The sequence below is a fragment of the Camelus bactrianus genome, chromosome 12, assembly GCF_048773025.1.
Source record: "Camelus bactrianus isolate YW-2024 breed Bactrian camel chromosome 12, ASM4877302v1, whole genome shotgun sequence".
In the NCBI taxonomy this organism is placed as follows: domain Eukaryota; kingdom Metazoa; phylum Chordata; class Mammalia; order Artiodactyla; family Camelidae; genus Camelus; species Camelus bactrianus.
Window position 1 is genome coordinate 27,986,571 of NC_133550.1, and position 15,950 is coordinate 28,002,520.

Genomic DNA, 15,950 nt, shown 5'->3' on the forward strand with positions numbered 1-15,950 from the left:
GGAAAATGTGTTGCTGGTTTCTTAAACTGTTCAGTTACTTAGACAAGACGGACACATCTCTACTCCTTTGCAGTGACACAGTGTAGGATGAAAGGCCCAGGCACTTGACTGAAGTGCGGCCACATCAGCCCCTCGCCTGAGCGCACGGAAGGGAGAGGTGCCTACTGAAGAATGGTGTCCGGGAGTTCTGATGGAGACGGACGGGGCAGGGGCAGGGGTCCGTGGCAGAGAGGGGAGGAAAACAGGGTGCTCAGGACCAAGTTCCAAGTGGAGGAGGGGTGTAAAGTCAATCCCCCTTCCAATATGCTCTCAGAGAATCCGACCTGTACAAGAGGAGAGGGGTGAAAGGAGGGTGCTTGGTTTGATCTTTCTTCACTGAAGATCAATAAGGCCGTTGCTTAGTCGCACGATTTCAAAGAGAGCAAGTCAAAGTGAATCTCATGTAACCCACTGAGTGGGATTTGGCAGAAATGGGATTGAGGGGTTGCTGGATCAGCAAGGACAGGAGGAGGCCAGGCAACAGCCTTGTTTGGGATCCTGAGGTATCACAGGTGGGCAGCAGATGGTGTTCGAAAGGACAGCCAGCAGTAGCCACTTCAAGGAGGAGGCGGAGTCTGGGCTAGAGGAGGGTGGTCTGGCCATGAGGACAAGTGCAGGTGTTAGGCACAGCGACTTACAAAAATAGCCCTGAGAATGCTCCGTGTTCTAACTGTGCAGTAACTTTCAGCCGAGGACCATACAAATAGCAAAAGAACAACACTTACCAGTCGTCATTCACTTTGCAAATCTATATTGGAGGCTTCATATGTGTCTGGTCTTGCACTAAGCCCTGGGGATACCATGTCATTAGAAAGACAGGACCTCTGCTGACAGAGTCCCCAGGCCAGGGGTATGACCTCGAAAATCAACACGGTGGTGTTGTAAGTGCTGTGACAGGCCCTGCACAGGTGCTCTGGGCTCATCAGAGGGCGTACAACCTAGACGTTAACTGGGGGACATGGTGACGAGAAGACTTCCTGGAGGAATGGCCTCCTTAGGGAGGCCGGTGGGATGAGTTGCTGTCAGCCTGGGAAAATGGGGAGGTGGTTTTTCCAGGAAGATGAATCTCAACTTGAGCAAAAACCAGAGGAAGAGGGATCCCTGGGGGGCCTGATACAACTGGAGAGGACGGAACTGGAGGAAGTGGCTAGAACTGAGGCAGGAGTCGGAAGCGGACCACGGTGGGGTATGCAACCAGCCTATGGGGTAGGCAGTGCAGTCCTCACTTCATAGCCGAGGCCAGTGAACTCGAGGGGTTAAGTGACTTGCCCTGAATCACACTGTGCAGCTGGCAGACCTGGAACTGGATCTAATACCTGCCTTTCCCCAAAGACGGAGCTCTTTTGGCATTACTCCTTTGTGTCTTTTTGATTTGAGGAAAAGTTTAATTATATTTGTACCCAAATAAATAACATGTTCATCTCCAGTAGACCCCTCTGTTCCACTGTGACCCAGAAGTCACTGCACTATCCCAGCATTAACTACACTGAAATGTAGTAAAACATATTCTTCCCTTATCCTGATGGAGGCAGCAAATCACCAGATGCTGTGATGAAGTTGCTGTGAGCAAAACCTTGGAAGAGCCAGGCTGCATTTGTATTCCAAGTGAGAGGGGCCACAGAGAAAAATACGCAGCAGTGTCTTTCACAACATTTTAAAGGAACTAGTTTGTTCATGACCTTTGGTTGATTAGGGTCAGGAACTGGACATTGTAATGCCAAATGTATCAGAAAAATCTGTTTGCTCACTGCCCCGGCTCCTAGCAGGCTTCTAACTTTAGTGCTAACTTCTCTGGGGTTAGCCCTCGGAAAATACAAGTTGGTTTGAGGATTTTTCTTTTTTTTTTTTTCTCTTCCCAATTTGGAGCAAAATCCAGCATAATTGGGGAATCTAACCACTGATAAGTGAAAAAACAAATTCACTGAAAACACTGAGTGTTGTCAGAGCCCCTAAGAACTCAGGACCCAGACCTGGGTGGCCGCCTTCTTGGCCAGACATCTGACGATAATCTTTCCATGTCATCACAGGGCTTTTAATTTCAGTCCTTCTATGTCTCCCTCCCTGGGGCTCTGCAGACCTTGGCTTGTCTTGGACAAAATTGAGAAACAGGCAAAGAGTGCCTTGAGGGCTCTGAGCCTCCCTCTTCCTCCTCTTCCCATGGGGCCTCACACTCAGTGGGTCAGGTGCCCAGCATCACATTGTTTCTCTCTCTTCTTCCAACAAGATGATAACTAAGAGAGGATCTCAGACTAAATTGGTGGAAGAGAGCAAGGAGTAACTCCGATGATAACAGCATGGTCTGTGCAAGACACCTGATTTTCAGAGTTTTGTGTACGTTGACTCCATGAGTTACCCCAACAATTCTACGCACTGGAGAATGTCACCATCCTTCTGTTACAGAGAACAGAGAAGTTGCTCACCCAAGGTCATAGCCTTAGAACATGGGAGAGCCTGATTGGAACCCAGGAAGTCTGACGTTGTCCACGGGCTTAGCCATTATATTAGGAGAATGGGAACGAGTCACGGACCAAGATGTGCTGGACATCGTAAAGCATTACTTTATTTAACGCTTCTAAATAGTTTTGATAGGTTTTGTCACCCTGTTTTACCAAAAGGAAGACACTGAAAGCGACTTGCTGAGATTTCATTGCTAGAAAGTGATGGAGTAGGGGCTGGAGCCATGTCTGAATGATTGCAAATTCCACATTCTGTCCACCACCGCATTCCAGGGTCCAGGTCATTCATCAGTGTGTCAGACTCCTAAAATTTTGTGCTTGAAATAGTATCAGAGTATTAAGTTAGATTATTGGAGTTATGGTCCTTAAGGGTGGAACTTTGGATGGTGACCAGGAGGCAGGAGAAACGTTATTTGGGCATCTGGGGGAGTGGGCACTGAGACTTCCTTGGACATAGAAGTTGTAGTTTGTAGGCTGGTGACCACTTGGCCATCCTAGCACGTCGGCCTCACCCAGAAGCTTTTCTCTTCCGTTTTAACCTGCTGGATGTGATTGTCTGTGCCCCAGTAGTGCACAGCCTCCCCCAAGTGGCCATGTCTGACACTAATCTCATCTTCTTTATTTCCCAAGGGTTTTAACAGCATCACCTAAGCTGGGAACACCCCTGCTGCTTCCCTGCCTCTGTGACCAGCCCCTGCGTTCTCCAGATCCTGCCTTTTATTGACATTTCTGGTCTGTTCTCTTATACTTCGTCACGCGTCCTGTCTTTGTGCGTCTTCGTTTACCTAAAGGTTTGTAGTTGTCTCCCCATGTGGCCTCCTCACTCCTCATGCCTCTCTCCTAGAACACTGCTGCTTCTGGAGTAACTGCCCTATTGTGGAAATCTGGTTGTGATATGTCCTTGCTCAAAATCTGTCAATGGTGTTCCCAAACACTTACGTAGTTTTTGCCCAAACTTCAGACTATGGTCTTCAGTAACATCCTCTTGGGGCTGATGGGGGTCTCTAGGACTTTTAAAACGAATCCTTTTTTAATTTCAAGGACAGTTTAAAATCTAAATAGATGTAGCTTCTAGGCCATTTGATGACCACTTGCAACCTGAAGCCGAGGAGCCCTATTTTTATTGTCCTGGGTGACTGAGAAAAGAACAGATGAACTTGATGCCTAGACAAGGGGCGTGACAGCCACGTGACACCACCACAGTCACTTTCCATGGCAGTTCCACCCTAGGCTGACTAGAAAGGACTGGAAGGGTTGAGTCATTACTTAGCACATGCTGCACTTGAAATAATGCAGAGACGAGGGGAGGGTATGCTCAGTGGTAGTGCGTGCTTAGCATGCACAAGGTCCTGGGTTCAATCCCCAGTACTTCCCTAAAATAAATAAATAAACTTAATCCATTATATCTAATTACCTCCCCACCAAAAACAACAAGAAAATAAAATAAAATAACAGAGACATTTAGTGAGGGCCGTGTTCACAAGCCAGTAGCCATTTGGTTTCTGTTTAACAATAACTGAAATAATAATGCAAATTCCATTGCACTAAGTGAATTTTGTTAATATGCCTTGTATTGGGTTTTACTTTGTACATTTGTTACGGTTTTATTGTATGTGTTTAACTCTTATATATATAAACACATTGGGAAGTTATACTTGGCTTCTGTTTTTATATATCTAAATAATGTTGTAATAAAAATAAGTTGTCAATACTAAGAATATCGAATCAATTCTTTCTTTGAATGTTGATCGACACAGTTCAGAAATTCTGACCTGCAGGGTCAAGAGCAAACTCCTTAGAGCAGCACATGAGGCCCTTGGGGTCTTGTCTCCACCAGCCTCTGCCTTCCTTCCTGCACTTCCCCCCACTGCCCCCCATGCCTGCTCCTTCTTCCTTGACTAGAGCTCCTTGACAGCAGGATGATTTCTTATTCATATTTGTACCCACGTGCCTGACAATGAGTGAAGGGAGGAATGAAAGTGTGATGGAGGCCAGAGAAAAAGGAAGAAGGTGATTCTGTAGACCTAACGGTCATCTCCTAACATTAAATAGTAAGTTTCCTTCTTTGACTCCAGGCTGGGACACCTTTCAGCCTCTCCTATCTGCTCCGCCACACTTTTACTATTTTATGTATTAAATAAGTAAGTCATTTACAGGCAGAGAGAGAGAGAGAGAGAAAGTGGGGAAATAGAAATTCAAAACTAACAGCCACAGGGGAAGGGCAGGTGCAGCCTGTACCCACAGGAAGGAAGTGTCTCCCCAGAGCGTTTTCAACTTGAAAATTCTGAGGATGAAAGAGAGACTGTCCACAGTTCCCCTAGTCCCACAGCATGTCAGCTGCTCCTCTCCCATCCTTTTTAGCTCCCAAAAGAAGACTAATTTGTTTAAATAGACTTTTATGTGTACTTTATTTTTAGTCCAGAAAGTATTTGCTTTGAATGTTCATGTATGAGAATGTGAGTTCAGATCAGCTGATGATCGGGGCAGACACCCCAACGTCCCTGCAGCCGCAGTGGGACATGGAAACTTGGCAAACAAAGCTTACAGCTCATGACAGCCTCCTGTCAGTTCCGAAATTCTGTTTGCTGAGTGACAGTCCTGGGTCTCTGTTATCATCCTGTTCTCATAAGGAGGGTTGGGGTGGGTGTGCTCTGTAGCCAATCCCATCCCTTCAAACAGAAGAACTTTCTGCGTTTCTTCTTTCCCCGCTTCTTTCTTCCCACCATTCAGTAACTGCCCCTTGTGCCAGGCACCATGTGGAGCACACCTAGCCATGGATCCTAATCAGATGCAACAAAACTATCAAATAGGATCTTCTTGTATCTACATAAATCTTTCCCTAGAGACAATGGGTTGTGATGTAAGAGGGTGCCAACCTTGGTTCTTTTGCTAGAAATTTGCCTTTTAATGCCGCCTGTGGAGAGGAGGAGCCCAGGGTCCTCCCGGTTCTGTGACCTGCGGGAGGGGTGAGTCCTTCTCCGGTTTTGACCTTAGAATCTTCTTTAAAATGAGGATGGAAAAATATGTGTGTGGTTTTTTTTTTTTTTTAACAGGAAGTACAACAATGAGGATTAAAATTAAAATGAGATGGTGTGTGTGAAAGATATTTGTCAGTGGTATAAAGTAGTAAACAGATATGTGGGAGGGTTATTTTTCTTAGAAAGCCTCCCCCCGACCCCTCTCTTTAGACTATCACATCCTATTTAAATGAAAGTGATTGCAGAAATAAAGCATTGGCTTCATACTGTTCAACAGCATGGTGAACACCATCAGTTATTCTCCTGGACACCGGGCTCAGAGAGAAGCAGGCTAGAGCACGGATGCCTGCGGACAGAGGCAGGCGACCTAAGACAGAGCGGGTCCCTAGAGCGCGCGCTATGAATGGAGGGGCCGCGGTGTGAAGGCTGCATGGATACGTGCAAAACCACCAATGCAAGCTGTCTGAGCTTGTGGGTGTCCCCTCCTCAGCACCTTCCTATGGACAGCAGTCCTTCCGAAGAACTGAGTAAGTTCCCAGAGCTTTTCAGTGATTTTAATGAAATCTTCCCACTGCACCCAAATGGTAAGACAAAGCCATCCCTGCCGTCTGGGAGCCCTAGGTAAACATCCTGCTTTAGGTCATAGTGGTAACTTGCTCAGTTTGTTCATTCTGACTGCCTGCCCTTCCCCGTCCCCTCTCAGCTCCACAGCTGCCTTCGGCTGAGTCCACCCACGTGCCGGAGTGCAGAGTGGGCGGGAACGTTAGTGCTTCAGTGTGGGAATAGAGGGCTTTTCCTATGACATAAACAGCCACTTTGTTCCCTGCTTCCCTACCTTTAGAAAATGGGCAGGGAAGGGACCTGCCCTGTTAGTGATGGGAAGCACTTTTCCCATGGCCATCTTGAACCTCCGATTCAGGCCACTCATCCCTTCATTCATAAATTCAGCACGCAGCGACTGAGGGCCTGCTATGTGCCAGACACTGTTTTAAGTGCTTGTAATAAAGCAGTGAACAAAAGACATGGGGTCCCTGGGAACTTATATATGGAGTGAGACAATGCAGTCAATAAAACAAACAAATAAACAAACAAATACAAGGACAGGACAGCTTTGGATGGCGAGCGAAACAGTGACTCATTAGAAAATGCCCGCGGAGGGGGCATATCTGGGAAGGCCTCCTGGAGGAAGAGTATGCAAGGACAAGGCTCTGCCATAGGTGGATCTGACACAGAGCATCCCCGTTACAGGAACATCAAGTGTGAGGATGGAAAAGGCTCATCCCCCTTTGCTGAGAAGCCCGGGTTTGCTTGGCTGACGTTGAGAGCCACTGAGTGTCTAGATTCCCAGGATGGTTTTCTGTTCTCTAAACCATCTCATAGTAGGTGTCCACAGGTTTAAGAATGTGGGCTATTTTTTTTAACTTGGATTAGAATCTTTAAATTATACAATGATTTACAATTTTCAAAAATTTCACACAGATGATTTCATATAATCCCATAACAACCGCTTCCCCCCATGTTGCCCCTCCCCATTCCACTGGTCCACTAGTTTCTTCTCTATATCTGTAAGGCTTCTTTTTTTGTTATATTCACTGGTTTGTTGTATGTTTTAGATTCCACATATAAGTAACAGTATTTGTCTTTCTCTGTCTGACTTATTTCACTTAGCATAATGCCCCCTAAGTCCATCCATGTTGCTGCAAATGGCAAAATTTTGTTCTTTTTTATGGCTGAGAAGTATTCCAGTTTGCATAGATACCACAACTTCTTTATCCATTCATCTGCCAATGAGCACTTAGGTTGCTTCCATATCTTGGCTATTGTAAATAATGCTGCTGTCAACATTTGGGTGCATGTATCTTTTTGAATTAGTGTTTTTGTTTTTCCTGGGGGGGATATATATATATACCCAGGAGTGGAATTGCCAGGTCATATGATAGTTCCATTTTTAGTTTTTAGAAGCTTCTGCATTGTTTTCCACAGTGACTGCACCAATTTACATTCCAAAATGTAGGTTAATTTCTTCTCTGCTGATTTCCCCCCTTTGCAGGGCTTTCTCCAGCAAAGAGAATAAGGCAGATTGTACAGCTGGTTGCAACTCACCGCCCTTCCTTAGTCACCCCTATTTTTAGTTAAGCCTCTAAAACCTTTGTTGTGATCTGGGTCTACAATGCTTACTGAAGCCCAAATTAGCACACAATTATTCCTCTTAACTACTACTAATAATAGACATCATGACCTTAAATCTTCAGACTCAGACTTTACTCTGGAAACTTATAATGGGACTAATGCGATGTCCATTTAAGAAAGGATACCTGCGAATGTGTGAACAGACCAGCCTCCTCGTTTGGACCCACGGTCTTAAGAAGGATGGGGAATGGGAAAACTCCCTTTACAAATCAATGATGAGGAGAAAGAGAAGCAGGCTTCAGACAGGAAGATTATCTACCAGATGTTAAGACTTATCCTTCTTGCAATGTCACATCCAACAAGTGCATTTTTATATCAGTTCCCCCCAGGTACCTAAAGGAAATTGCTGGTGACATGGCCCCTATTGGGTTGCACCCTGCACACCTGCAAGCCTTGGGGTTGCCTAGCCTCAAGACCCAAGAAAGAGCCCAGAGGCAGCCTCAGAGACATCAGTGGTCCATTGGGCAGGGGCTCTCACATGTCCAAAGCAAAAGGATCCTGGAGTGACCCCCCACCAAGCAGGCAGATGGCAGTAGGACACGGCAGCAGTCTTCACTGCTCTGGGGAGAGGGAGGCTACCATTTATAGGGGGAATTGACGTCAGTTTGGCTTATCAGTTACCAGGGAAACCAGCAGCACACAGCCCCTCAGGTTAACGACCATCACAAGAGCAGATGCTTCCCTTTAATTAACTAGCAGGTGGGGCTGTTCTGGCCTGAAGATTGGAGCAATCAGTAACCAGGGCAGGGGGCAAGCACGTGCACTTAGGGTGTGGGCGAAGCAGAGGCTGGTTGAGCTGGGGGGAGGTGTACAGAGAGCAAGGGAACTGCCATCTTAAGAGGCCGGACCGCCCAGCCCCTCTCCGCCCTTCGCTTTACATACCCTCTTTAGCCCTCGGAGTATCTGAACTACACGGTAGTTGCTTTTCCCACAAAATTAAGTTAAAAGGTATAAAACACAGAAGAAAATACTCTGTAGCTCATATGAAGCAAACCAGGTGCTGCAAATACATAAGCTTTCTAGGCCAACTCGACTCCAGAGGCTCATTGGTCTTACTGACAAGTAAGCTTGCTCTTCTGGCCTCCTTGTTTAAAACCTGCCCCTGCCGTCCACCCAAGGGGCTGACTCTGACCTCCTCCAAGTTCTGTGCCCGGCCCACCTTCCTCAGGATAGGCTGCTCATTTCTTCCTCAGGGTTAATCTTTGTATGCATCGTTCATTCACTCACTGCTTTTTATGACATGCTTACTAAGCATCCACTATGAGGCTGCAGGGTGCTGGGCTTGGGGGAGCCAGGCTATTCACCGTAGGGACAAGTGAAATGGCTCTGGCCCATGTGAATCTTGAAGCTTGCTAAGGGACAAAGACAAATACGTGACAGTGACCTGGGGTGCGAAGGGCTTTGATGGAAGTAAAACAGGAGGTATGGGCAGCACAGAGAGAGGAAGGAGGAAGGCTGCTCTTTTGAAGAGGGGCAGAAAAATCTGTTTCCTCTGGTCTCATCTTCTAGGTGTTTTCATTGCCTTCTTGTACTCTTCCCCCCTTAATTGTCAGTGACTGTCTCAGCCACCTAGCCAGTTAGAAGTCGTCACATTTTTTCCTCTCCCGTCCCTGCTCTGCCTCATTTTTGCCAATCTAAACTTCACCCCAGCCTTCCCCGGTCACTCCCCCAAAACCTGTTTCTAGGAGCCCAAGGCTGCTGTCTCAGTGGGACCAGGATTTAGTTCGTTTTCCCAGGAGTGATGAAGCCTCGTGCTCCTTGTGACATATCTAGGTTAAGAGCAGTGGAGCAGAGTTTTGTGGCTGTGGGGAAAATTCTCTCTCTGAAGCTAACAAGCCTGGACGGGAATAAAACCAGCTCCCGAGGCTTCGTTAGACCTGAGCTCTACCCAGATGACACGGGCTGGAACTAACAGTATTAAATCAGCTATTTCAATGAGGAGATGTGCATGCATTTCCAAGCCCAGGACCTGGGGTACTTGCTAGAATTTTAATACTGTAAGCAGTGACCTTCAGGACTCTCCTTACACATTGACTGACTCCCACTGAGTAGGAAAAAGACATTATTGTAATAAAGTCTATTAGATAATTTCAGGGAGGGGTGACATACTTCCAGATGAAGAGCGTCTGTTTCTGCACCAACTACCATAGCTCTCCTCTTATTCTTAATGATTCTTGCCCAGCCCATGTCAAAGGCGACGACCTGAGAGGTCACACATTTGTGGTGTTCTGGAGACCCTCTTCCTTCTTCAGAATCATTGTCTTGCTAAGTCCCCCACTAGCCCCCCATTGGCTTGAGACTGAACATGTGTTAGGTTTTGGTGTGATGTGTTCCTCCGCTCAGACTCCAGAGACCAATTCCTCCTCCATCTCTAACTCAGGCCTCATCCAAGAAGCAGGCACAGTAGAGCTGCCTGAACAGAAATCTCAGACAAGGGCCAGAGTCATATTAGATTAGGTCCCAGCGGGGCAGAGCTCTGGGCCCTGGTGCCTCGTCTATAGCCGTGCGGAGTGTCCTTGGAGATCCCTGGCCTCAGAGCTCTCCCACCAGCCTTCTCTAGAGCTTAGGATCTTTTATATATATATATAACTATTATTGTTTTTTTTCATATTACCCAAATAATAGATGTTCTCTATAGAAGAGTAGAAAATCAACAGAAGCCCAAAGTATCAAGTTAAAGCAACCCATAATTCCATCCTTCTTAGATTGTCGACACACTTGCTGATATGTATTCTGGACTCTTCTGTATAGATGCCATATGACTTGTGTGTGCATGTGTGCCCATGTTTTAATGTCAGCAACTACATGCATTGTTTGATATTACTTTTTTCTCTGTTAATTCCTTATTATGGACTCTTGTTTTTACATTATTACATGTTCTTCTATGTCATTTTAGTGGATGCATAGTATTTCATGATATAGAGAGGTTTAATTAAACCTCTCTATGTGGAATATCTAGAGTTTCCAAATTTTCACAAGTCTGTGATAATTTCTCACAGTGAAATCTTTACAGGGAATCTCTGAACATTTATCTTTAGGAACATTCTTCTGGGTCAAGGCCAGCTGGATGTCTTCGTCCACTCAGGCTGCAGTAACAAGTGCCACAGTCTGGGTGGCTTGTAAACAACAGAAATGTATTTCTCACAGTTCCTGAGGCCAGAAATCTGAGATCAGGCTGCCAGCGTGGTGGTTCTGGGGACAGTCCTTTTCTGGGCTGCAGACTGCCAACTTGTCGTCGTATCCTCACATGGCGTAGAGCAGAGGGCAGTAAGCTCTTTCGAGCCGCTTATAAGGGCACGAATTCCATTCATGAGTGCTCTGCCCTCGTGACCTCCTCTGATCCTAATTAGTTCCCAAAGTCCCCACCTCCTAATATCATCATGTTGCAGGGTAGGGAGAAGGGACACAAACATTCAACTCGTAACGTTGGTAACCTGTGACTAGAGACGGATTCATAGACTCATAGGTTCTCTCCAAGAGGAAAGTGAGTGATCCTCTGCTGAAATATGAATTGATAATAATAGTAATAATAATAAACAGATTCAACTTTCCTTCCTCTCTTTGTCTACCCTGGCAAGCTATTAATGATTGACGGCTCCAGGGATGGGTACTCACTACGTTTATACAGCTTTTTATAACCCACAAAGGGTTTCATATACCTTGATTCTAATCCTTCATTTGTGTCTAGATGGAGCAAATCTACTCTTTTGTTCCCCAGCTAGTCATCCCTGAATGTCTTTGAGGAGGTGAGATAAGTAAGTTTCAACTGGAGGAGAGACCAGAGCAGGAAGAAATGGCCCCTGGGGTGTAGCCTAGTGGGGCTGCTTGGGGAGTGACGTGAAGTTGTACCCAGAAGGAGAGAGAAGTGTCAGTGAGGGTGAAGGACCCCTGAAAGACACCTGGCTCTGCCCTTGTCACTGTGGGGTTGGTGCCATGCCTGTTTCTGACTTTGGGCCAGACACCATCACTGTGATAAATGTACTTTCATTTCATCTTACCGTCTTCTTATCATTAACATATCAAGAAAATGAGCACACTATGATGGATTGCCACGGAGAGAAGTCAGTCTAGATGTATCTGTTTTTTCCCTTTTATTTGGAATGTGTTGTTTGGTTTCCTTTCATTGGAAGTTGCTTCTCGGATGGCGCAGAGATAACATCTGCCTGATGATCTCAGCCTGGAAGCTGTCACAGGAGCGGCATTCCTCAGGACACTGCGCGTTCGCTCTTATGAGCGCGCGGTTTGCGGCGGGCAAAGTCCAGGGCAGCCCCAGGGCCGAGAAACGCGGCGCCCTCGGCTTGAAGGACGAGCGGGGAGAGCGCCCCCTTGTGGAGCGTCCTCCGCTCCCTGCCTAATCTGCCTGGCAACAGGCCATCTTTTGCTGCTCTTCAAACCAATGGCTGTTTTCTTTCTGTGTATTTGTTTGAGGGGATTCTTAGAAGATTCTGAGTACAATTCCCGGCCCCTTTCAATATCCACCAAGAATTGATGTTTCAAGTCAGTGTGCAGTTTGACAGGCTGCATTATTATTTTTTTACTTATTTATTTTGAGAGAGACAGATTAACTGTGAATTGTCTCCCAAACTGGTATGTTGGATAATTATTTTCATATTTTGGTGCCAAGCCTTACAAAATAGGGTTTTGCAACTAGATTAAAACAAAAAAAAAAAACAAACTACCTTTCCCACCTGGGTAGGAATTAAGCAAAGCCCAGGCAGTTTGGGGTTATTTTTAGTCCTGATTATTAGGCCAAGATAATTCCAAGTTCAGCCGCTTATTTGGAGGCGACAGGACAGCTGGGCTCTCAGGGCAGCCTTGGGGCAAAGGCGACACTAACAAAATGGTGCCCTCCCCACCTCTGGGGAGAGTGCAGGCGTGGCACTTTCCATGACACTGGTATCAGCTTTGCCAGCCTGGAGCTAGTGAGTGGTGGAGAAACCGCTGATTCAGGGGCCTGCAGACATGGCTGCGCTCTCTGCAGTGAAAATAGGTCACTAATGACACGTGGCAATAAGCCAAACAAACACGGCCAGGAGCTCAGAACCGTCTGCCGGCAGCAAGGTCTGTTTTACTAGAACTCCAGAAGCCAAAGCAATCGGCTTGACTCTGTTTTGAACTACTCCCAGGGTTGCAGAACTCACATGCTCAGCTGGGGAGCCTCCCCCTTGCCTTTGTTTTCTTAAGCAGTCAAGTTGTTTATTATTTCACTTTATCCCATTTCCATTCCCACGCACTGAAATAACTCTGGGGCTCCTGCTTCTTTTTTGACCAGCCAAGCTGGTCTCCCCAACCCCCGCAAGCGGTAGAGAGCAGGATGGGGCCAGGGATGACATTACTCTCTCTGATTCCTTCTATGTTGACACGGGAACAATACGGGCCACTCTAGTCCATATCACCAAACCATCCATCTCTGTGTTTTAGGGAGAAGTGTCCGGTGTGGCCGTTTACTTCATTGTGGGTAGGGGCACTCTGGATCGGTGTTCCCTATTACTCTCAGCAGTCCCCCTGAGAAGAGAAGGGGGATTGTGGAGAGGAAGGCTGGAAATTGCTAGCGGGTCCTCCAGACAGGCCTGGTGTGAGTCAATGTAGAGCTTTGACCAGAGTCCCAGGTTGCTGGCTCCACTTCCTGAATTTTGATTCTGAAGATCGGGAAGGGGGCCCAAGCTTGTGCATTTCTAAGCAGTTCGCAGGTGACCACATTTCAAGAAGGACTGGCTTAGGCAGGTAAACAGTGGCCTCAGCACAGCCCCCACATAAGTGATTTCCATGTCCTAGAGCTCTTCCACTGGATTGTGAGCCCTAAAAGGGTGGGGACCGTGTCTCATCATCTTTGAATCTCCAGACTCCAGCAGAGTGCCCGACTCAGAAAGTACTTGTCAAATGGTTGAATTAATTAATGAAGGACTGAATCCTATCGCTGGTCTTCTTAAAACAGAAGTGGGTTTCCTGAAAACCTGGGGTTATCTTAAGTTGGCTGCATTGGCTGTAAATGATTAAATCATTGAATTTGTAGTAAAACCAGTGGAGTAAGGAGAAATGAGGTGATATGCTCTTTCCAGGCCTGCCCAGTTGAACAGGAAGAACTAAGTTTTAGGAAAAGGCTGAGCAGAGGAAAGGTGGGCCCATCACATTTGATGAGTTGTCTTACCCATACTTTGTAGTAAGGGACAGCAACCTTCTATGAGTATTAAGCTGTTGATCTGGCAGCTCCCCCCTGGAGCTCCACGCCCCCTGCCCCTGTGCACTGGAACTCACACAGGGAAGGACAGGAAATGCTTCTTGTATCAGAGATGGATTTTCGGTGAGGTGTGTGTCTTAGGGACGATTACATCTGCTGGAAACAAGTGTGTAACTCCTGGAGGTCAGCTCCTGGGACTCCTCAGATCTGTTCGTTCATTTAGATGAGGACATTTGTCAGAACCTGTCCCCCCAGGCCCTTGTTCCAGCTGCCTTCTACTCTGCCCTACCTCCCGTTTTGTACTCTGTCAACACCATCATGCTGGGAGTTTTCTAGCATAGAAAACTCTGCTTCCACCTTCCAACCAGCCTAAGTCTGGACCACTTGAACCTACCATTTATGAGTTCATTTAGCAGCCACCTTTAACAGGAAGTCTCTTTTGGTGCATCTCTGTGTTCTCAGAATACCCTGTGAATATCTGTCACTCACTCCTTATTTATTCAACTGTACCTATTGAGTTCCTGTTATGTGCTAGTCACTGAAGGTACAGAGATGGGTGTGACATGGCTCTTGTCCTTAAGTAGCTCATTGTCTAGTGAGGGAATACAGATGTGTAAACAAGGAACTAAAAGACAAAGTGTGAAGGCCAAGTGCAAAGTCCTAAGCTAGGAGTAAGCACTGAGTGCCATGGAAGTACGTAGAAAGGACAACTAACCCTGACTTGAAGCATCAAGGAGGGTTTTTCTAGATTAAGTGACATCCTAGTCAAGATCTCAAGGGTTGAGTAGAATTTATCCAGACAGAGAGATGGGAGAAGAGCACAGCAGGTAGAGGAAAAGTATTGGCACAGGGCATTATCTGTTTACATGATGGGCTGTGGACGTGGGGGCCCCAACTCAAAGCACAGTACCTGGCACACAGTAGACATCGAAGGAAAGGTTTACTGAATGAATGAGTGAATAAATGATTTAACCTCTGCTGAGATGGCTGGTGAGGGTACTAATCAACCATAGAAGGTGACGATTCTTAGAAAGTGAACATTGGCCAGCTCAGGGGCTCTCCGTCCTAGTTCTTGTACTGCTCCTTCCAGGGCATTTATCAGTGGGTTAGCAGATATTAAAACTGCATGAAAAAAACTGCATGGGCTCTACGTGCAGGTGTATTTTATGTCCTGAGTATGACTGTTGTCATGATTTCCACGTAGCAGCAAAATGCTCCAACCCAGCACTTTGAAAACAAATGTGCAATTTCTGAAAAGAAGATGAATGCAAACAAGGTTAGAACTGATGGTGCGTTTTAACACTGCTTGAAACCTAGAGAAATGAAAATGTGCTTTCAGAGACAGGCCTCTGTTTTTTCATAACTGGACAAACACTGATTTTTGTTATTGCTGTTGCCATTGTCTGTGACGTCTCAAGGTGCGTCCTGCCACGAATGGAATGGTGAGGTGTGTCCATAGCCCCAGCCATCTGCTCATGCTTTGTCAGTGGGCTCTGAGCTTCTGAATCACCTTGGGAAAATGGGAAATGATGAACTCAAAGCAAAAAGGTGATTTACATTTTCTGAATGAATGATAGTGATTGAAGCACTAACTCCTCAGAAATTTGCAGAGGAATTCATGAAAGAAGCAGAGAGCATCCCTGTGTTCTCAGAAGTCTCTTTAGTGACAGAAGCCCTGCCTCACAGAGCGGCGGAGGCAGAAAAGGCAGGAAGCAGTGGGTGGGAGAATCTGACTGGCTGGGTTGGAGAGTCCCGGTGCTACACCCCGGTGCCATGACTGCGTGGGCTGACACCTGGATGGAAATGCACGCTCAGGAAAGGCTCGCAGTTCCCCAAGCCTCACGAGGGTTCTTCCCAATCATGGGTGCACATTAGAATCATCTGCAGGGTATTGAAAATTACCAACCCCAGGGCTTTAGCCTAAGAGTTTCTGACTTACTTGGTGTGGGTTAGGACTCAGGCATCAGTTTTTTTTTTTTTTTTTTTTTTTTTAAGTTGCCTGGGTGATTCTATTTGAAAGCACGGTTGAGATGAATTGGTTGGAGGAGATCAGGAGAGCCTCCTGCTGGCTAGAGAGCGGCTCCTGGATTGGGAGTCATTCTCCGCCAT